The sequence below is a fragment of the Thermobia domestica genome, chromosome 1 (assembly GCF_964235325.1).
Source record: "Thermobia domestica chromosome 1, izTheDome1.hap1.1, whole genome shotgun sequence".
Classification (NCBI taxonomy): Eukaryota; Metazoa; Arthropoda; class Insecta; order Zygentoma; family Lepismatidae; genus Thermobia; species Thermobia domestica.
This window is the reverse complement of record NC_137454.1, coordinates 26,729,876-26,754,613: the sequence shown is the minus strand read 5'-3', so window position 1 is coordinate 26,754,613 and position 24,738 is coordinate 26,729,876. Positions and strand designations below refer to the sequence as shown.

The 24,738-nt window shown below is 37.0% G+C and overlaps 1 protein-coding gene across 10 annotated transcripts in view; it reads right to left on the bottom strand.

Moving 5' to 3' along the window:
- pnut (septin 7-like protein pnut) overlaps positions 1-24,738 on the bottom strand; it is a 451,701-nt gene that overhangs the window by 193,116 nt on the left and 233,847 nt on the right. The window lies entirely within an intron of this gene.

Below are 24,738 nucleotides of genomic sequence, written 5' to 3'. Positions count from 1 at the left end.
TCATGTTGTGTCGAATCAACGGGTGCATTAAATTTGTCAATTTTTGTCCCAACTTTGCAACAAACTCCTCTCATTCATCGGAATCCCCATCAAAATGTTCGCTGTCAATGTCACTTTCTTCTGAATTCACTTCAAGGTTATCTTCCGCATCTGACGCATCTCGTTCTGGAATAAAGTCTTCATCAAGTTCGCTCAAGATATCTGCCAGATCACTGACATTCATTCATCTAGCATCCGAACCAACGTCATCATCTGACATTGGCTTCGGAGCAATTTTTTGAAAATTTACAGCGTTCACATTCTGAGAAAAACAAAAAATAAAACCATCAAAATAAGTAAAGTAGTATACCAAGCGGGGTCCTGCCGGGACGCCAAACACTTAAACCGAAACATGGGTCTTTGAGACCCAGTGGTAAATTTTAAAACACAATGGTGGCATCCCTGGTTGCTCGTGAAAGTTTATTTGACTCTTATATATTTCATACTTGCAAGGAGCTAAATAAAACTTTCACAAGCAATCAGGGGGGGGCACCACTGTGTTTTAAAATTTACCACTGGGTCTCAGAGACCCATGTTTCGCTTCAAGTGTTAAACCGATGCACGATACACATAAAAATCAAGAATAAATTAGTCAGTTGCGGAAGTATTATGAAAAATCACTCTCTGGACCCCGCTTGGTATGTTAAGGTTAATGAGAATAGAGCATTACTCTCTGTTAAGTACTAGGGGCGTAGCGTCCATGAAAGCTGTGGAAGTACTGCTTCTCTTGAAGAAACAAAATAATGCAAGCCAGTAATGGCCAATTTGTAATGCAATACGGGCCAGGACAAAGAAAAAAAAACTTGACGGCCATTTTTGTATTTTCTTTCCTCCTCTCAGGCGATGATAGTAGTAGGGACCCCGTTATATTGAGCCGAGTCAGCAAAAATTTTCTCGATTCTGATTGGCTGAGAGAGGTCACGTGACGTTAGGCCCCGCCCACGCGGGAAATTCAAATTTTCAGGTCACGTGGTATGACGTCATGAGTCACCCTGCTGGGGAAATCCCTCATTCTCTTTTATGACCGGGATTTTTGAAATTTGTTCCCTTTTACGGGTAAGATGAGTGTTTATGATTGGTTGACAAATGTCACATGATCTTAGACCCTGCGATATTTGAAATTCGTTCCCTTTTACGGGTAAGATGAATCCTTTTGGTACCCCAATGCTGATTGGTTGATAGAGGTCACGTGATCTTAAGCCCTGTGACTTTTGAAATTCGTTCCCTTTTTACGAGTAAGATGAGTGTTTTGGTACCTCGATTCTGATTGGCCGACAGAGGTCACATGATCTTAGACCCGCCACACACCCCATGAGTGAAATATAGAGCGATATGTCGGTGATCACCCTAGACCTGTATTTTAGAATTTTGTTCCCTTTTATGGTTATCCTTAAAGTTCCCATGGAGGGTTCAACCTCCTCCTTAAATAACCCTTTTTTTGGTATCATGATATTGTACTGAAGTTTACCTTAAATATTATCGTTCTCTTTGGCAGATAAGATGATTACCAGCTTTCTTACCTTGATGGAGATCCTGTCCTTGAATTAGTAGCCTATGTCTCTGGAAGTAACAATGGTGAAAGAGGGGTGTCGCTTGTAGATTTCTTATAACACATTGTTGTGAGTTTAAACGATTTATTGCTCAGTAAGCGCTTCATTAATGGAAACAGTGTTGCCAGATTTTTTTTACCTAAACTGCTCCGATTCTTCTCGAAACGGTTTCGCAGAGTACAAGAAATTTTAAACTAAAAAATTTTTCGAACTAAAAAAATTTCAAAACTAAAAAAATTTTAAACAAAAATTTTCGAACTAAAAAATTTTGAAACAAGAAAAAGTTTCAAACAAAAAATTTTCGAACCCAAAAAAAAATTCGAACTAAAAAAAATTGAAACAAAATTTTGTCGAACTAAAACATTTTTAAAAACAAAAGTTTCGAACTAAAGATGTAAATCACATCTAAAAATTTTCAAATCAAACTTTTTATCGAACTAAACTTTTAAAATTTTCGAACTAGAAATTTAAACCAAGTTTTAGAAAAATCCTAAGAAATGTTTCTCCAGGAATCGAACTCAGGTCTTTCAAACCAAAGATGTGTATGCTAACCGCTTAAATGAATTCGGTTTTAATCGATCTTGGTGGGTTTCGAACCAGGGTCCTTGAAAAGGATACACATATACTTTAAGAAAATAAATCTGACAGTGTAACGCTTCTCAAATCAAACTTTTTATCGAACTAAACTTTTAAAATTTTCGAACTAGAAATTGAAATCAAGTTTTAGAAAAATCCTAAGAAATGTTTCTCCAGGAATCGAACTCAGGTCTTTCAAACCAAAGATGTGTATCCTAACCGCTTAGCTATGAATGAATTCGGATTTAATCATGCTTGGTGGGTTTCGAACCATGGTCCTTGAAAAGGATACACTTATACTTTAAGAAAATAAATCTGACAGTGTAACGCTTCCGTTCGTGGATTAAAATAAAATGCTGATAGACTTCTTTGTGTGACGACATAGAAGCACATATGATTGAAAAAATGCAAACGTCAGCGGATCGCATTACTTTAGTTTTACTACGAACGTGTCAGCATGATTCATGAAAAAAGCAAACATTGACATTCTCGTATGGAATATGATGAAAATGAAATGTCGTCACAGTTACGACAAGTAGTGACATGTAGAAATCATTTGGGATCGGAATTGCGATACTATTGAGAAACGTGAATGACGTCACGATCGATTGTTACACATCGTTTTGGTTCGTGATTCATGACAAAAGCAGCGAGCGTTTTGATTGGTTCGTTGTGATGTCATTTTATAAATTTCCTCGTTTCTGATTGGCTGACGGTGACATCGTTTTCGCAGCGACCTAAATAAAAATCTAAATTTCATTTTTTCAAAGCCTACACCGCTCTCAACTATCGTGTGAGAAGGTCTGTTCTTGAAAAGTGTCTTCATTTAAGAAGCTTTACTGCACCGACTTTTTGTTCATTGAATTTGAGGTAAGTTCAGTGAGATTTTATTTTTCACACAAGATTCGAAAATCATTTTTATTTTATATTTGTGGGGGCGGATCACGAATACACTGTTTTACTTTTAGTACGAAATATTTAGACTATGAAGAAATTAGTGGAATGGGAAAGTGGGAGTACGAATCAGGATCCCCACACATTAAAAGTAAGCACGATAAATGATATGTTTTAGCGCCCCTTCAGCGAGCACCCGTCGGGAATTGAACCATGGCCAGAAAAATGTGTACGCTTAGTTTTGAAAAGAATGCATTACAAAATTTCAGAAACTATGCCTGAGAATAATATGGTTCGATTCCCTTTGAAAGCATTAGCGTCCCCTTCAGCTTAACGTGATATTCGAGCAACCGCCCGGGATTGAACCTGGGCCAGAGGTGTGTACGTCAATCATTTAACTTAGTTTTGAAAAGAATGTATGATAACGCGTGAGAATATTAAATTTCAGAAAAGGCTTGACAGCGATCCGATGTGAAAAGCAAACACCACCGAGGATTGAACCAGGACCTTCCACGTTAGAAGCATGTACGCTAACCACTTAGCCACGAGTGCATGAATATGTGGTTAAAAGATTTACGCTATACAGATTTTGTTTTGACAATTACGTATGTGTAACGTTAATGGTTGGTAAATCTCTTCAACTTGCAAACGCATCATTTAAAGGTCGTTGTGAGTAGAAAAAAATGCTTACGCGTGCTTTATCACATCTCAGTACTGTTGAAACATTCATTCATTCATGCATTCTTTTTATCACTATAGAATGGTAGGTCAGTTACATGCTGATGTAATGGTCTCGAGTTTGACAGCAATAAAATACACATTTCAGTAACATAATTATTTTTTAAAAAAACTTTGATTTCTAGTACATGTGCTTTCATAATGAGATTCTGAACGCCCCGCCAGGGAATCAAACTCAGGACCTTTACATGAATTGCTTAGTTAAGAATTTATCATGAATGTTATGATTTCCTGGGCTAAGCTGTTAGCATACGTGCCTTTGGCGTGGGAGACCCGGGTTCGATTCCCGGCGGGAGCTCATGTGGTTCGGATTCCACGTTAATCAGTAGGTCCACGTCTCATATAGCCTCGCTGCTGAAAGGGACGCTAAACTAAAAATCAAAAAATCAACTCAAATTCACGTTGCTCAATTCCTTTTTTTCCATTACATATTTGTTTTACCGTACCTGTTTGTTGTTTTCATTTTTTAATCATGGCCCAATCGGGTTTTACTGTTCGCAATGAAATCACTCGTCATTATAGACGATTTATGTACGTTTATGTATTATGAGGTGTGCACGTCAACCATTTAGCTTAGTTTTGAAAAGAATGTATGATAACGCATGAGAATATTAAATTACAGAAAAGGCTTGACATGTCCCGACGTGGAAAGCAAACTCACCGAAGCTTGAACCAGGGCCTTCCACGTCCGAACCATGTACGCTAACCGCTTAGTCACAATAATAATAAAAAAAATACGCTATACAGATTTTGTTTCGACAATTACGTATGTGTATCGTTAATGTTTGATGAATCTCTTCAACTTGCAAACGCATCATTTAAAGGTCGTTGTGAGTGGGGAAAAAAAAAATGCTTACGCGTACTTTGTCACATCTCAGTACTGATGAAACATTCATTCATTTCATGCATTCTTTTTATCACTATAGAATGATAGGTCAGTTACATGCTGATGTAATGCTCTCGAGTTTGACAGCAATAAAACACACATTTCAGTAACATAATTATTTAAAAAAAAACTTTGATTTCTAGTACGCGTGCTTTCATAATGAGATTCTGAACGTCACCGCCAGGAATCAAACTCAGGACCTTTACATGAATTGTTTAGTTAAGAATTTATCATGAATGTTATGATTTCCTGTTTATCAGGTGATTAAGATTTTTTCTTTTTTCTTTTCTTTTGTAGTAAATTCACACTGCTCAATTCCTTTTTTCCATTACACATTTATCGCAATTGTACCTGTTTGTTTGTTATCTCCTTTTATTAACCATGGCCGAATCGGGTTTTACTGTGCGCAATGAAATCACTCATCATTATAGACGATTTAACATTGAAGGTAGAATGCTCGAAATTCAATTTAACGCACCGCCCGTAGGAACCGATATCATACAGTATGTACATAACAGTTTCCAAGCAATGCTGGACCATTTGTTAGCCAATGTCGACGATGAGGCGATGGTTGGTTTATCGGTAATATCGCCACGCAACACGAATAAACCGTTTTGGGTGAGTTTTCGCCAAGCACGAAACTTGACACTGGAAACGATGTGGGCCTCGTTCGAAAGAGTGTTACAAAGTAACAATGCATTTCTCCTGCACGAGCCATTCACCGTTCATTTTCATCGTGTGGATATTCCACGTGGCTACGGATATGGAGATCGTTTAGCACAAGGAATACTTCAAAATGAAGAATTGTTACGTTGCAAGCGAGGGATTGTACGTGTAAAAAATTAAGATTCAAGGTGCCTGGCGTACGCCCTTGTTATTGCTATTGGCCTGAAAAAATACAAGAATGTAGATGTGAAACGACATAGACAATATCAAGATCAATCAAAATGTGTTGTGGATGATGAAGTGAATGCATTATGTGCAAATGCAGGAGTGAATTTGGATCATGGTGCCAGTGTAAATGAAATACGACAATTCCAGGCATACCTCAAAGAATATAAAATTACAGTGTATACCAGTTTCACAGGCCGTGATATCATGTACGAGGGGCCCAACGATGAAAATCGCACTCCCATAAATTTGATTTGTTTAGCTGGCCATTTTGACATCATTCAATCTTTAACTGCTTGTTTTGCAACCAAGTTCTACTGTGAAGCGTGCCATAAAAAGTATAGTAAACGTAACAGGCATGTGAAAAATTGTCCTGTTACGTGCTCCAAATGTTTACAGAGACCACTATGCGACAAGAATCAAACGCTAGTGCTGTGCAACGACTGCGATCGTCAATTTTACGGCGAGGAATGTTTTAATAATCATCGTAATATTGTATATCATCAAGGGGAACCTGTATGTAAAATGGTGAAGCAATGTACTAGATGCTACAGAGTTTATTCTTTTGTACGAAGTGGACAACGCCTTCACGATTGCAATGAGATCTTTTGCAATGTTTGTAAGAAGATTGTTCCAGGATCCCATCAATGTTTTATGCTTCCCGATCGACAATGTTTGAAACCTGGTGTTCCTTCACTCATGCACGCAAAGAAAGCCTTGTTGATATTCTATGATATAGAATCTATGCAGGACAGGAATATTAGTGATAATACGTATGTACACATTCCAAATTTATTGGTTGCACAACAAGTATGTTATGTATGTGTTGAAAACAATAATATCCAGCAGTCTTGCAGTACATGTGGTCTGCGCCAGCATATTTTCCAAGGAGAGGATCCAGTTTATGATTTTCTCCAGTACTTGCGGGAACGTCGTCCCAATATAAATAGGATTTTCTGCCTCGCGCACAACGCGAAGGGATACGATGGACATTTTATCCTAAAGACCATGGTAGAACAATGCCAATGGAGACCTGACGTCATATTAAATGGGACCAAGATACTGAGTTTAACGTTGAATAATCTGACGTTCATTGACTCGTTGAACTTCTTGCCTATGGCATTAAGTAAATTGTCAAAAGCGTTCAATTTACCCGCAACCAAAGGCTACTTCCCGCATTTCTTCAACACCAAGGAGAATCAATCGTATATTGGACCACTTCCAGAAACAAAGTATTATGGTGCAGATGAAATGGCCGTCGAAGACAGAAACAAGTTCATGCAGTGGTACAACGATCATCGTAATGACACGTTTGATTTCCAGAAAGAAATTCTCAAGTATTGTATTCAAGATGTCAATGTACTGCGACAAGCATGCGTTTCGTTTATGACGTCATTTGAAACAGAAACCAAAGTGAATCCCTTCTTGGAGACGATCACGATTGCCAGTGCTTCCAATTTAGTATTCCGCCGGAATTTCCTTAAACCCAACACCATAGGAATTCTACCGGCACATGGCTATCGATGGAGAAGTACCCAATCGATCGCTGCAATGCAATGGCTGGCCTACATTGAAAAAACCGAAGAAAAACAAATCTTACATGCGGCCCGACAAAAAGAAGTGTTTATTGCGGGATTCCGTGTTGATGGTTACTACCAAGATCCTGAGACGTTAGAGGAGCACGTCTACGAGCATGCCGGTTGCTTTTATCACGGGTGTAAAGTATGTTTTACTACAGGCCGTAATCAGCCCATCTACAGCAATCCAGAAGACACCATGGAATTCCGTTATGAACGAACGCAAAGAAAAAATGCAAGACTGCGTGAATTGGGGTACATTGTACATGAAATGTGGGAGTGCGAATTTAATCAGTTCTTAAAACAAAATCCTGCAATGGCGACGTATCTGAAGAATCACCCGTACATGAACCGCAGACCATTAAATCCAAGAGATAGTTTTTTTGGAGGAAGGACCAATTGCGTGAAATTGTACCACCAAGTCGATGAAAAAGCAGGAGAAGTAATAAAATATTTCGATATTGTCTCGCTTTATCCTTACATAAATAAGTGTGCTAAATACCCTGTAGGCCATCCACGAATTTATCTACAGGGTGATGAAAATATACCACCAATAAATAAAGTCAATGGTCTAATCAAAATGTCGATATTACCAAGTCGCCATCTTTATCATGGTCTCCTGCCTTACCGATGTAACAAGAAACTACTCTTTCCACTGTGTGCTGCGTGTGCCGAAGAAATGAACCCAGACCCTACAGCAACGTGTACGCACAACGACCAGGAGCGGTGCCTCACTGGAACATGGGTATCATATGAAATCCAGAAAGCATTAGAATTAGGATATCAACCAGTGGAAATTTTTGAAATTTGGGATTATGACATTGAACAATATGATCCCATCACGAAAACAGGTGGCTTGTTCACGGAATATATCAATACATTTTTAAAATCAAAAATGGAAGCGTCTGGCTGGCCTAGTTCCTGTGTGACCGAAGAAGACAAATCAAAATTCATACAAACCGTCCTGGAGCGTGAAGGTATTGCATTGGATCCGTCCAAAATTGAAAATAATCCTGCACGAAGAAGTTTATCTAAGCTTTGTGTTAATGCTCTTTGGGGAAAACTTTCGCAAAGATCAAACTTTAGCCAGACCACAATTATTGATCGGCCGGAAGAATTTTATGAAAAACTCACTTCCACCGACATTAAACTCCATCAAATTGTACCCATCAATGATACGATGTTGTATGCGTTCTGGGAGTACAATGAACATGTGCCTGTTCAAAACCGAAACACCAATGTCGTGTTAGGTGCATTTACAACATGTCAGGCACGTCTGGAACTGTACAAGTACCTGGAAATGTTGCAGGAACGTGTTTTATATTTCGACACGGATTCTGTGATATTTACAGAAAAGCCCGGGGAGCCAACCATTGAACCTTCAACGTACTTGGGCTGCTTATCGGACGAGATGGAGTCTTATGGACCACGAGCATACATCAAGACATTTGTCAGTGGAGGACCAAAAAATTACAGCCTAGAAATATACAATCCGGATACCAACGTCACCAGCTACATATGTAAAATTAGAGGATTTACATTAAATTACAATGCAGGACAGCAATTAAATTTCAATACGCTAAAAGAAATGATTACAAATCAATGCCGTGGACAAGTCACCATCACTATCCCCCATAAAATATGCAGGACCAAAGACCATACCATCATCACACGCAAAGAAGAAAAAATGTACAGCATCCAGTACACAAAACGTCGATTTAAAGAATTCAATTCCTATGATACGGTTCCGTACGGGTACGTTAAAAAACAGAAGATGGAACTGGAAAAAGAAGATGAAGAAGAAAAAACTGTAAATACCCAATAAGGCCGCCATTTCTTTTTTCCTTTTCCTTTTCTTCTTTCCCTTCCTTAACCACAAAGCAGCAACACCAAGAAGAAAATGAAGTACCCACAAGAGTTCATAAACCATCAACACCACCATCAGTGGAAGAAATGCAGTCATCTCGTACCGAAGGAGGAACCTTGACCATAAAGGAGCAACACCTAGAAAAATGCAGTACCCAAAAAAAGTTCGTAAATCATCATTAGTAGAAGAAATGCTGTTATCTCGTACCTGAGGAGGAAGATGAGCCTAAACAGATCCATCATGTACGAGTAAGTTTTATTTCTCTCTTATCAATATTGACTCATTTTTTATTGTTTCAGGAAAAAAAAGAGAATTCATAAAGTAATCCGTCGTTTCTTCTTTTTCTTTACAGGATACGGCTACAAGATTCGAAGATGATGACGCGTCCAACATATTCATTAAACTAGATCCTGTATTTATTATGTTAATAAACATGTATAGGAAGACCACATACTTTTCGTTAAAATACAACAAGTTGAAAAAAAAAATGTGTTTTATTATTTCTTGAAACCCTGAACACTTGTTTTCAAATCATGGTAATCTTGAAAATTTAAGGTGAAAAATATATTCAAGATTTGGTTTACACGATTTTGTTCGAAAAATAATTAAAGAATTTTTTTAGTGTCCAAAATTTGATTTTTAATTTAGTTCGAAAAATTTTTAATTTGAAAATTTTCAAATGTGGTTTACATCTTTAGTTCGAAACTTGTTTTTAAAATTGGTTCGAAAATTTTTTTAAAATTTTTAGTTCGAAAAATTTTGATTTGAAAATTTAGTTCGAAAGTTTTCAGTTTAAAATATTTTTCGAAAAATTTTTAATTTTTTTAGTTCGAATTTTTTTTGGGGTTCGAAAATTTTTTGTTCGAAAATTTTTTGATTTGAAAATTTAGTTCGAAAGTTTTTAGTTTAAATTTTTTAGTTCGATTTTTTTTGAAATTTTTGTTTCAAATTTTTTAGTTCGAAAATTTTTTTGTTTAAAATTTTTTTAGTTTTGAAATTTTTTTAGTTCGAAAAATTTTTTAGTTTAAAATTTCTTGTACTCTGCGAAACCGTTTCGAAAAGAATCGGAGCAGTTTAGGTAAGACAAATCTGGCAACACTGTTTCCATTAATGAAGCGCTTACTGAGCAATAAATCGTTTAAACTCACAACAATGTGTTATAAGAAATCTACAAGCGACACCCCTCTTTCACCATTGTTACTTCCAGAGACATAGGCTACTAATTCAAGGACAGGATCTCCATCAAGGTAAGAAAGCTGGTAATCATCTTATCTGCCAAAGAGAACGATAATATTTAAGGTAAACTTCAGTACAATATCATGATACCAAAAAAAGGGTTATTTAAGGAGGAGGTTGAACCCTCCATGGGAACTTTAAGGATAACCATAAAAGGGAACAAAATTCTAAAATACAGGTCTAGGGTGATCACCGACATATCGCTCTATATTTCACTCATGGGGTGTGTGGCGGGTCTAAGATCATGTGACCTCTGTCGGCCAATCAGAATCGAGGTACCAAAACACTCATCTTACTCGTAAAAAGGGAACGAATTTCAAAAGTCACAGGGCTTAAGATCACGTGACCTCTATCAACCAATCAGCATTGGGGTACCAAAAGGATTCATCTTACCCGTAAAAGGGAACGAATTTCAAATATCGCAGGGTCTAAGATCATGTGACATTTGTCAACCAATCATAAACACTCATCTTACCCGTAAAAGGGAACAAATTTCAAAAATCCCGGTCATAAAAGAGAATGAGGGATTTCCCCAGCAGGGTGACTCATGACGTCATACCACGTGACCTGAAAATTTGAATTTCCCGCGTGGGCGGGGCCTAACGTCACGTGACCTCTCTCAGCCAATCAGAATCGAGAAAATTTTTGCTGACTCGGCTCAATATAACGGGGTCCCTACTACTATGATTCGTTGAATGTGCTTAAGTTAAACATTTTCCGAATCTTTGTTTTATCTTGCATATCTTGCTTCTTGTTTGATACATCCGCGCCAATCTGAGTTTAAGATACGAACATTTGAAAGTAACTGAGATTTGCATTGAAGAAAGAAAAAAAAAAAAACTCGACCCGGCAGCAATGTTCTTAACTTGTATAATGGGCTTTGTAACCAGAAGATTAAAGAGAATGTTTTCACAATTAAAATCAAGTTTCGATTCAGGCATATTATGATGGCTAGTTACATTTTATCTGTTTCGCATGTAGAAAAAACAGGACAACTTATATATTTTTAGAAGCTGGATCGAACATACTCTTAAGCTTCCATTTGGCTATCACTTAAATAAATACTGCAATACTAATTCAATAGCGTACAATATTAACAACAATGCATTAAATATTCAGGAAAATACATTAAATATGACAACTTGTCTAAATACAAATGACGCCATGACGCTGTTGAATGAACGTTGTGCTCCAATCAGGCACCATAAAAATACACAGGCTGTACTCTACATAAAAGGAGACTATTACAGTGAAACCTGTCTTTAGCGGAATCGAGCGGGACTTGCAAAAATTTCCGTTAAAGTCAGGTTTCCGCTTAGTGGAGGTAGACCTTTCCTTTTTTTTTAAAAAAAAAAAAAAAAAAAAGATACATGCTTATAATGGAGCATACTGAGAAAATATATTGCTGTACGTACATTATTCGATTACAGTACTTCTTTCTTCTACAAGTAATATACAAAAAAAAAAAAAAAGAATACAAAATATACTATGCACACGTTACTTTATTTTTCTAATAGCCAAGCAGGGTTTTCTGTGTACACTGCTGCTTGGCTGCTTGACTTTCCGCATACACTTTAGCCTGAGAAATTATACTAAGTGAATCAGAATCATTTTTCCGTAAGGCAAATTTTTGCAGTAAAACTTCTGAGGGCCTTTTGATATGTATTTATTCTACACTCTTCTTCGAACTCGGTATCGTATTCCTCTTCTTCCTCTATCTCGTTTTCTTCTTTCCGACATTCCGTATGATTCTTGATTAAGTTGCGGGGATTACAGACAATTTGTGGGGGTGAATATGAGTAGTGGTTGGGGAAGGTAAACACTGTCCAGAAATATTTAACAAAAGAACGAACATTTTATCGCAGACAGTGTAATGTATGTGTCTCACAAAATATCTAAACATCTTCTAAACGCTGTAGTCCAGAACTCAGAATTTTCCGTTAAATGTTTATTTTTCTTTCCGTTGTCCGCGTAACACAGTTTCCGCTCAGTGAAGGGACTTTTACACGTTTTGTTCTCCAAAATTCATGGGACCGTGAAATATTTCCGTTCAAGACAGTTTTCCGTTTAATAAAGGGTCCGTTGAAGACAGGTTTTACTGTATATAAAAAATTATGTTCAGTAACATACGCAAGTGGTCATATCGAGGTTGAAACACCCAACCGGAACAAAATATTAACATCTATATATATATATATATATATATATATATATATATATATATATAAATCACACTTGTCTTACAAGGAAATTAGGTGTTTGAACCCCTTTACCAAAATTCTTACGTACGCTACTGTCGATGATCATGATATTAACAGTGTTAAATATATGCTCCTGCTCCATCTTTTAAAGCCCGACGATTTATAACGGAAATATTTTTTCTGTTTCATTTGCGAATTGGAATTTTAATTTTTGATTTTACAAATTTCTTCTTCAAATACATTTAAAAGCCTCTTACTTTGTGAAAATCATTTTTTGTTATACATTATTGTGGTATTTAAAGAATATTAAATTTATGTCTAATGCAAATTCATTTTGAAAACGCACGGAAAGTTCGGCTAGACCTGAAGAAGAAATCAGTCAAAGCCAGGGTGGAAAAAAATCACGATTTTTTTCAAAAAAATCATTTTTGTTGATTTTTTTGATTTAAATCGATTTTTTTGATTTAAATCAAATCTTTTTCTTCGTATAATACAAGTCGCAAACTTAAGAAAAAACATTAGGAATTAGTATTAAATGTTAATTATGTCATTTAAGTGAAAGTATTGGGTTTTAATTTTGAATTAATTCCCAATCGTTAACCTATTTCAATCCCAAACAATGTTTCTTAAGCATTAAGGAAAAAGTACAGCAATGTATATCAACATGACACTTTTCTTTTCACGAAAGTTACTGATATTTGGCAGGGGCATATTTTTAAACAATTGGAACTAGCTAGCGGCACGAAATACATATAAAGTACATAAATTTCGCCTAAAATTAACTAACTCACTCTATGACATATGGAACCCGGAGGTTCAATGCCATGTTCACAAAAGCTCTCCACTAACTTCTATCCTTAGTCAACTGGATCCAGTTTTTACTTGTAGTCCTATTTCTGCGAGATGCAACTTAATATTGTTCTCATATCTGCGCCTAGGCCTTCCTAATGGTCGTTTTCCGATTGGACTTCCAGTTAAAACTTTGAGAGCGTTCCTACTTTCTTCCATTCTCGCTACATGTCCTGCTCACCTGAGCCACCAAGATTTGATGACCCTAACAATATTTGGTGATTGGTATAAATTATGCAGTTCCTCATCATGAAGTTTTCGCCATTCCTCATTTCCGTTCCTTTTGGTTCCGAATATTCGTTTCAGGGTTTTATTCTCAATTACTTTCAGTCTGCGTTCTTCCCTCAGCGTAAGCGACCGTGTTTCACAATCATACAGTACAACAGGCATAATTATCGTTTTATATATTTTAAAGCTTCAAATTCCTCGACACAATTCGCGACGATAAGAGATTTTGAACTGAATAATAACACGAATTCCTTGCAGGAATTCCAAAAGAAAAAAATCAAGATGATCAGTTCCAGAAGAAGAAACACTTGTGATTGTTAAAAATATGCTTTATGTGACGTGTAAAACAGTTCAAATGCGAGTTGTCCGTGCATTTAAGACATCTATACATAGCAGGCACGTTTTTATACTTTTCTGTTGGCTATTTTATTTCCTGACAATTTTTCCTGCACAGGCGCAGCAAATTTTCTGCGATCACATCGCAGATCGCGGCATGTTCCGCAATGGGGTCAAGTATCCATTTTATCAAAAGTATTATTCGATATTTTAACGCATCCAAAATTTGTCGATTACGATCCCGAGGAACTTCTATGCATTTAGTACATAAATTTCGCCCAAAATTTTAAAATCTATTTTTTTTTTTTGTTTCGGAGAGGGGATCGGACCCCTCTAAATCAGAGTTGGCGTGGGTCAATGGAAACTTGACCCACGACCCACTGACCCACCACCCACGGTGACCCACTGTGACCCACCACCCACAGTGACCCACTCTGACCCACCACCAACCATGGATCACTATCATCCACTGTGACCTATTCTGACTAACCAAAATCCATCGTCATCAACTCTGAACACGATTCACGGCCTCTTCTGTACTGACTAAAGAGTTTACATTTGTAATAAAACATGACTGTGAAATTGTCACTAATCGGTGTTTGAATTTCTAGTCAATCGCTCAAGCACCACTCTCTCAGAATAACGGTGGATCTGATCTTTATGATATAAAATTGTAAAGTGTTTGTCAGTGAGGAAATTGAAACAGTTCGAGGTGAGGGGAAATTAATGTGTGCGTCTTGCACTAAGAGAGTATTCTTGCAAGTGTTAATTTCTGAACGCATTGCAAAAGAAACTTCTATTCGCAGGAAAATACCCCTGTACAATATGGAAAAGTTTATGGTTTCTCAGTTCACAGTATTTTTCTCACAAAAGACTTGAAAAATCAGTCTTTCATACTGTATAAAGGTGCTCGGGTACCCTATGTGAGAGCATCTCCATAAAGTATGCTCATAATTGTAATTTGTATAATCACTGAACACCACGTTAAATTTAAGATACAAATATGCATAATTGCAATTATTATGAATATTTATTCAAAGTAGTTTACCTAAAGCAAAGAAGACACTTACTAAAAAATAGGTAGAAAGTTGAATAGCACAAATAAACCGTTAGTAATACAAGTAGGCCTATACATTTTCTATAGCTCGTAATTTTCCACTTTAAAACAAACCTGAAATCGGGTTTATTTCCTGTTGGTAACATTTTCGTGGTAAATCATCCGCAGCGGAATGGTGTCCATCCTTCAGCCAAGAAATAAATAGCTCGTCTACTTTGAGCTTGTCTAGCGGTGGGCCATTAACATTGATGAACAAGTGAGACGATGTTTGAGTACTTAGTATATTTCTAATATCAGTCATCTGTAAATTCATAAGGAGAAGTCCCCGTTCGAACTCTGTCGTGGAAATTGATAATACTTCTACTCGATTTCTGCAACTCCTCATCGACAATCTGCTTGTTAGACTTAAGTCTGATAACGATTTTCCTTGGTCAGTTTTGAAATACTCAGCAAGAAGTATCATCTCTCTATCACCATACATCTTTTACATATCGACCATGTCAGTTGGCAATGTCGACTCATGGAGAACAGAAACTTCATCTACCACGCCTTCGATAGGGAATATTGTGAATAAATTATCAATTAAAGCCTGATGAACTGAAGATTTCTTATTTGTTCATAAATTTATTTTTTGTAATTACACATGAAGGTTTTATGCCATTACGAAGTTCCCTCTCCCGTCCAGAAAGCGAAAGAGAACGTGGTTCCTGGAAAGTGTTCAGAGGTGAATGGGAATTTCTCTCCTTCTTTCCCTTCAATTACCACACTGTTGTTTGCCATGTGCCAAATTAGGTATGATGAATTTTAAGTAAATTATCATAATATAATTATTTCCTTGTTGAATTATCAATACTTTTCAGTGGAAAAAAGGATGAAATTTGAAAGTTCCAAATCAAGGTAAGTAGAACAACGTAAAGAGAAAAAAGTGTGAAATTTTCCATACAATTATGAGTACAATCCAAACTTAAAATTTCCGTGTAATTAAGCTTACAGTACAAATTTTATGTCTATTTTAGTCAGAAGTTTTTGGGTTGATTGCCCTGTGCTTTAAGCGCTCCATATAATAAACATAAGCTTCAGCAATTATTATAGTAGAAAGCAATGGATATATGAAGCCAAGCACTGTAATTTTTTGTTTTTGATTTTTTTCTTAAATAACATCGATCGTTTTCGATCATTTTTACAAACCACTCACTACCAATTTTCCACATATAGAAAGTGCCCCCCTCCATAAAGGAGAATTTAAAAATATGCTAGGACACATTTTGTTTATTTTCAATAAAGAGTTAATACACTGAATTTCAGCTCAGTAAGTATAACGGCTTGCGAGATACTATTTTTTTTTTTCGCAAAAATTCGGATCCTCACCCTCCTTAGGATATGTAGCTTTTATAATGAAAGCAATACAACATCCCAATTTGGATTAAGGCCTAACTACATATCAAAAGTAATTTCATTTGACTTTGCAATTCGGCCGTGATGATCAGGCACACATAGTTACATTCAATTTTTATATAATAATTTATATATTACAGTGATTCAAAAATGTATTTTTTCCAGTAGTTAGCTCCTCTAAAAACTCACAGATCTCGAAAGCCAAGTAGTAGTATAAGTCTTATTGTTATTATTACAATTAAAAATGTCAATATCCAAAAGCGCCTGAAGTTCTTTTTTCACTTGGTTAGATATACTCACCTCAGGTAAGTAGACAGAAACAAGTGGAAAAGGAAGGGCAATGAAGGTCTTGGAAGTAAAACGAAGATAAATTTACCAGTCTTCAGAAGATACTGTCTACAATGCAGTGAGCAGAGAGGGTCGGTAGATCATACTGAGTCGGTGGGTCGCAGTGGGTCACGGTGGGTGGTGGGTCGCAGTGGGTCATGGTGGGTGGTGGGTCGCAGTGGGTCACGGTGGGTCACAGTGGGTCATGGTGGGTGGTGGGTCACAGTGGGTCACATGCCGTTGACCCACGACCCACTGATCCACTCAGAAAACTTGACCCACTGACCCACCGACCCACTAACCCACTCCATCTCTGCTCTAAATACGCCCCTATTATCTGGAAACAAACAAATAGACGTGGACACAAAAGAGTTTTCATCTTAAATGTCCATGGTGATTTCCCCGTTGGAATAGAAATTTTAAAACCCTGTGTTACAAATAGAAGAAAGCAGGGTTCACCCACCCGTAACCCGTTCAAACGGGATTTTCCCTGATCGTTCCCTACATGATACTCGTTTTCATAGTGTGCTTACATACATTTGAGTCTCATTGTATTATGATTATTATCTTCCATAATCGAAATAACAGAAGAGGAACGGAATTTTACTTACTTTCACTTTAAATTAATTCATTTCGGAATTTGATTTAAATCAACGATTTTTATTTAAAAAATCAAGTGATTTAAATCTTGATTAAAATCGTGATTTAAATCAGACTGATTTAAATCAATCCACCCTGGTCAAAGCATTAAATTCCAGTTCATTTCAAAGAAAACAGAGAAATAATTTTCTACAGAAATCAATGAGCTAAGCAAACAAAGATAATGGACGTATTCAACATCGTTAAAAGCAAAATGAATACCTATAGATATACAATGCTCTGATAGATCTGCTTGTTGGCCTAGTAACATGCTTCGATTCGACACCTCGTGTGGAATCATCGATTCCAAAATACCGAGTCTGATCCAACTTTAAATTGTAGGTCTTGGTTTACGTAACTTTCCTGATGCCTAAGAATGTAAATATAAATCCATCTACTTTACCCTCAGCGGGATTCGAACCTGAGACAGTCATGTTTTGCGATCTCTCGACTGTACCTTTAAGGCTGATTCAAACAGTGTCGTGCCCAACATGCTGTTCCCCTACGACGGCTTTGGCTATTCACATATAGCATTCCGTGCCGTACCGTCCAGCTACTACTTTCTACACCACTTTCCAAGATGGATTGCAAGAAGGGTCAACTTCGTGCCGCTTCGAGTACTCCGAGGAAAGCCGAAGCATCGCGACCGTCGAGTCGTGACCGGGGTTGTTTCTCTTCTAGTCGGCACTATCGGGACACGGCATGGGAACGGCACATTATATGTGAATTAACTTTGACACCACTCGGCTATGTCCTCCTGTTCCTGTTTTTGCTGGCGATAGTAAGCAAATCGATGCACCATGTACGAAAAGCAAATGTTCGAGCCTCTATTAATATTGGCTATCTTTACAGGAACTACGAAACGTGGCATCGGCACATCTCTAAACCTCTTAAGATCTGCACACTGACGACTGAGGAAGCGATGTGAATCAGTAAAATAAGGAACAGTTCATAATGACTACAATCATTTTTTCGATTTGATTTTAGTGTCCCTTTCAGCAACAAGGATATACGAGACGTGAACCTACAACTTAGTGTAGAATACGAAGCACATGAGCTCCCTCCGGGAATCGAACCAGGTCTTCCGCGCTAAAAGGCACGTACGCTACACACACAGACGAGGAAGCTCCCAACCACTACAATTACCCAGCACAGTACACACAACTTCAGAAGTTTCCAACGCAAAAATATCTTACAAGGTTGACTAAGACCAACTCCCTGAAATTACAATTTACCATGGGCTATGGCCAGACAATTGGACTTGAATCGAATGATTCAATTGTTAGTATATCGGCCTCCATCATAGTTATTTCTGGCTTTTTAGATAGGAATTAAATTTAAGTACCTTTTAAATTTACTAGGTCATTAGCGAAAATATTTTAACCCACAAGAGATTATACCCGGACAATAGGTCCTAAGAGCTCTATTAAACACAAGCACCAAATATTTGGCTGTATATAGTTATATAAAATGTTATTGTTACTATAGGACACAATGGGCATAAGCAAGCAGTTAACATCTCCCTTCGTAACTGGGAGATTTCAAGTATGGAATTCGATGTCAGTCATGCTAAATAGATTTTTTTTTCATTCCACCATACGATTGCAGCGATGATACCTACTCTATGGCAGACCTTTTCCCGAAAATTCATTCCCAGTGTACAATCTTATAATAACATCCATCTCAAACATGTCAATAAATGTCAAATCATAAGTCGAACCGACCTTCGATTTAAGAAAGAAAAAAATCAAATTACACAATTTGTGACAATTTTTCGTAACTATCTAGTTTAACGTTTGGCATCGATGTTTTTCCTTGAATTACTAAACTTATTATTACTGAAAAGCAAGAGCGTAACTAGGAAACTGTACAACTACTCCCAAACTTGAAATAATAATAACTCTTGTTTTCGTTAAACCATGTATAATAACATATTTACATTAAGAACATGACTCATAGGAACTGCCTCATTGTGCATGTTTACTTAATTAGGAGATTAACATCTTACACTGAGCACAATTTCAAAGAAAACATGACAGCTCTGTGCAATAAGTGAAGCAACAGGAAGTATGAGACATTCGAAAAGCAGATAAAATGTAAGTGTAGTGCAGCTTTGTTTTTTCTTTCATTCTTTTTCCCCTGTGGTATTTACGAAATAGTTTTGTATTCATCACACAATAAGTGATTTTTTTTTCTATCCCTAGCTTCTACAATAAAAGTAATTTACCTGACAGACAAATCTGAACTGATTGGACCTGAATGTCCCTGTTCAGCAGTAAGGCTATATAAGACGACTTATTGAAATGTATCCAAACCACTATTTGTGTTTGTATCCCAGGAAATCGAAGACGGGACTACAAACACAAAACATAACCATTAGCCATTCAACCACAGCCCAAGACACTACCAGGCAAATGTATTTCCTAGGGATGCGCACGAGACAAGATTTGTGGCTGTCTCGTCTCGAAAATGTGCTGTTAAAGTGATGTCTCGACTCGAATTTTGTCAGAAAAATCCTGTCTCGACTCGTCTCGTGCGCATCCCTAGTACTTCCCATCACGTTAGAAGTATTTACAGATAACTACATTTATAAGGAAATAAAACCTGAACGTCACGTGGCTGTAGATTTTAGAGTAAAGGAGACTGACTTATGAAAAGGAAAATTGCTAGCACGAAGATAATACAGGGAAAGTGGAAGAACCGCGAGAAAAATCACAACGCTGTTCATACAACCTCCAACGGGCTGGAATCAAATTGAGACTTTTCGCGCCTAAAGTCGCCATGCTGCACAATTAACAATCCTTTGGAGTATTCCTACCAAATCAGAAACCTGTGTTTTCCTGTCTAATTGACCTAACTGAACAATAGCATTACTAAAATTCTTTGATTGTATATATTTTGTGTGTGTATACTTTCACCTCGATACGTCCCTCAAGTTAAAAATATCCTAATGTTAATCTTATGCCGACACCAGTCAAGATAATTTATCAGTACCCCCGCCCCCTCCAATCCATTTTAGTGTCACTTTCCGAAATTCAAATAACGTTTCACAAGTTATATCTGAGAACCTAATATTTTCGTTCTTGGGAGTTTTTCTCTTCTTCCAAAATATCCATGCAAATTGAGCGGCACAAAAATACTTCAATTACCTTTGCAGTGATTCCTGCGTATCCTCTTGGTATCCCTGAGTCCAGGAAACCATAATTCAAGTAGCATGAAGTTTCGTAGGATAGGCCGTATGCCGACTATATACGCCCGTCTGCTGACAGGGTCAGAGCAAAACGGGAAGAGAGAGCGAGGAATTGTTCTAACAATGTTGAGTCAACATTGATCATTACCAGATTAAGGTGGATCACTAGGTGTTTCCAGTGCCATGCTAAACGGTGCTTGAATAGTGTGACGTTGCCAGATAATGTCGAGTGTTTACTGAAGCCAGATAATAAAGGGAGTAATCATGGAATTCTGCTTGGATACTTATTAGAGAAATTACTTTTCAACTCTTACCGCAATTCCGTTTCTCGAACTGCAACGCTAAAATCCAGGAATTTTCTTATTTTGACTACTACAGTAAACATACAAATTTGGCAACAACGCATTATGGCGTTCTGCGCAAGTTTCATCTCAAAATCTATTTCCTTAAATGTAAATTAATACTTAAATAAAATATGAAACATAACATGAAAAACGGTCAAACAATATATATATTTCGTGAGAAGATCGTTACTTTGAAATACTTTATGCATACAAATAAACATTTCATAGCACTTCTAGTAAGATCTAGAAGCAAGTGCCATCTTGTGTGTTCATGTAAAACGAATCAAATATCTTCTTTTATTTGTTACATTTTTCGATATCAGGAGAGAGAACCAAATGAATCAGTGTCTTGTGCTGTAGCTTAAAAATTATTCTATCTTATAGTACAATGTTTATAATATGTAACGTTTCATTGCCCAGTAGTTAAGGCAATGAGCTAAAATATGTACTGACTTCCGGGTAGTGATCCACCTTAAAAACCGTAATAGGTAACGAGGTGTTTCTTCTCTCTTAAAATAAATAAATAAATAAATAAATAAATAAATAAATAAATAAATAAAAATAAAAAATCAATTTACCATTCCACGACTGGGTCCAATTTTCAAGTGTAATTAGATAGCGAGAAACGAGATTTTGATATGGACTGAGAATCTGAAGAACAGATTCCATCTCAGCTCTCATTCTTCTACTGAAACCGGAAGTAGCAGAAATCTGCAACTTCCGGTTTCAACAGACTCCCATAAAAGTGCGAACAGTAAGAGAAGGCGAAAATCTCTTTTTAATATGGATTTATACGAGCATTTTACTAATTACTATATTCTGTACGTACAAACCCTGAGAAATAAGACTTTCCTTGAATTGAGAAATTTGATTTGATTTTTGTTTGGTGTCTCTTTCAACAGCGAGGCTATATGGCACGTGGATCTACAACTTAACATGGGATCCGAACCACGTGAGCTTCTGCCGGGAGTCGAATGCGCGTCTCTCATGCCAAAGACGTATACGCTAGCCACTTAGCCACGAGGGAACTCCTGAAATGAGATATATATTGAAAAATGTGAATGGACGAGAGATACATACCGCCCCCAGAAAGCAGAAAGGTGCTAAGCGCCAAAATGCAAATTTCTCAGGACATGAATAAAAACGAATGAAACACGAATTCATTCCGATTTTTTCTTTCTTTTAGAATTCAGTTTTCACTGCAGACCTTTCATATTATCTCCTGCCACTTGTCTTCTTTCTGCACAACATTAAACATGAAATGGGTAGTCATAATATGCACCTACTTGGAAATCAAGGAGAATGGTGCTTAGCACCTTTTTGCTTCCTGGAGACAATATCTGTAATAACACGTGCTTACAGAAATAATGAAAAGTGTTAATGCTGAGGATCATTTGGTAGTGAAGAGTGCGGGTTGCAACACTCGCAAGATGCTCAGTTGCAGAGAAGAGAGAAGACATTGGTTTGGCACCCAGGTGCAGTGTGACAGGCTGCAGCCATAGTTGTCTTCTTCCTCCCCCTTTTTCATATCTGCTTCTCGTCCAGCTGCTTCTTCCAAAAATACATCCACCGCTCACATCCCTTCCCGTTGAGCCTCAACATAAAAGCGCCCTCTCAATCTTCAATCTTCTTCACCAACCACTACACAAGTTTTCACTCACGCTATACACGAATGTGCAGGGGAAAAAAAGATCAACATTTCTCTTCGGTTACCACTAAATTATCGACTATCATTCTTCGGTTGCCAAACATATACACACGGATGAAATTGATACCGGAAGGCACAAACCATTTTGATTACCTCAAAAGGTTTCAAGATAGCATAGAAAGTGGAGTGTTTTTATGCAGGGCAGAAATGGCAGAGTAATAATGTTTGTTCTTTAACAATATTTATGAGAGAAACCTTTTAGATAAAATGAATACCGACAACATACAACTCATGTAAGTGTCAAAGCTACAAATAAAGTGCTGACTGATGAACTATAATTCACTGCTTTCAATTACCAAGACTTATTATATTGACACATTATACTGAAGAGGTGTTAGTATACGTCAATATTCTTATATACGTCACTTTCAAATATCTAGCATTAATGTCAACAGACCAACACGATATCCACGAAGAAATTAAATGTTGACTGAAAGCAAAAAATTCGTGTTATTATTGTTGTCGATAATTCTGTCGAACAACTTGAAGCTTAAAATACATAAAACGATAATCATGCCTGTTGTGCTGTATGGTTGTGAAACATGGTCGCTTATTCTAAGGAACGAATACAGACTGAAAGTACGTGTATTTGAGAATAAAATCCTGAGCCGAATATTCGGACCCAAGAGGAACAGTAACGAGGAATGGCGGAAACTTCATAACGAGGAACTCCGTGATTTATACCGTTTACCAAACATCGTTACGGTCATTACGTCTAGAAGACTCAGTTGGGCAAGTCATGTAGGCAGAATGAAAGAAAGAACATTTTCAAAATTCTAACTGAAAATCCAATCGAAAAATGATCATTAGGAAAACCTACGTGCAGATGAGAGGATATTAAGGCGGATGTCGCAGAAGTAGGAATACAAAGTAGAAACTGGATCCAGTTGGTTAGAGAGAGAAGTTAACGAAGAGCTTTCGTGAACGCGGCATTGACCTCCGGGTCGAGTTAGTTCAATACTCTTATATTTACTGTATTCGACATAAAACTGAATTTACGTCATAATTCCTTGGACTTGCACAAATCACTAAATTATTATAAATTTACGATCATTTTACTCCTATAGCTTTCCTTCCACAATTTTTCTTGCACGCAGATGTCACACTGAAGATGCGTACAATCTGGTTGCTGGGATCCAACTGTGGATTTACTTATTTATTAGCAAAAGCCCATAAATTGGGGCTTTGACATTCGAACTACCAGCATGTACGAAAAGAATTAAAGATCTAGGAAACCTATTTGGTCCTAAATTAACTTTTCTTTATCATATTGGAGCAATTATAAACAATGCAATAGAAAACCTTGGTTTTATTATGAGACTGGACAAAGAACTTCAAAACGATATGACACTAATGAAACTTTACTTCTGTTTTGTGACACCGCAGCTAAAATATGCAACTTTTCTTTGAACACCGAAAACGCAAACACAGACATAATTGAAAAGATTCAATCAAAATGCTTGCAATACGTATAAAGGGACTGACCTGCATCCAACACGCTCCCTTGAAAACAGCGGACAGAACATACGGATCTTTTATTCAAATTATTACATGGTAAAATTGAACGTCGGGACCTCACTTCGCAAGTCCAACTGCATGTCCAGTCTGATAACACAAGGTGGAAATAAAGTACATTTTGCAGCAAAAACGCAAGAACAAATATCCTCTCTTAAATCTCCTACATGGAGGTTGAGTGCTTCGTATAATGCAACTGAAGGGATGTCTGATATAAATGTTCCCAGGATGTCGAAATGAAATTCTTATAAATGTATATTTTTTTTTTCCAAGATTGAACTGTAAGTAAATATATTTATATATAAACAACAATAACTCTGTCTAGAGATCAGCGTTAAAAAAAAAAGAAAAGAAAGAAAGGAAAAGAAAGAAAGAAAAAATCATGCTGTAAGAAATTGGCCTTTATGGAAACAGTGACAACTTGAACGAAGTGTCAGTGGTAAATGGGCTTCACGTGACTGTTGCGTCTACCTCTACACTTAGTTTTAGACACTGTATAAATACACTACAGTCCCGTTTAGCCGAATTTGATGGGACAAATGGTGCTTTGGTTAAACTAGAATAAAGGTATTTCAATACACAGTACTGTATGTTTGCATACAAAACTCAACTAGGAGTGTCTAGTATGTGTGTTACAATACACAGAGATCGGGGAGTACATTGCAAGTACCTTAGAATAAACTTACTTTTTAATC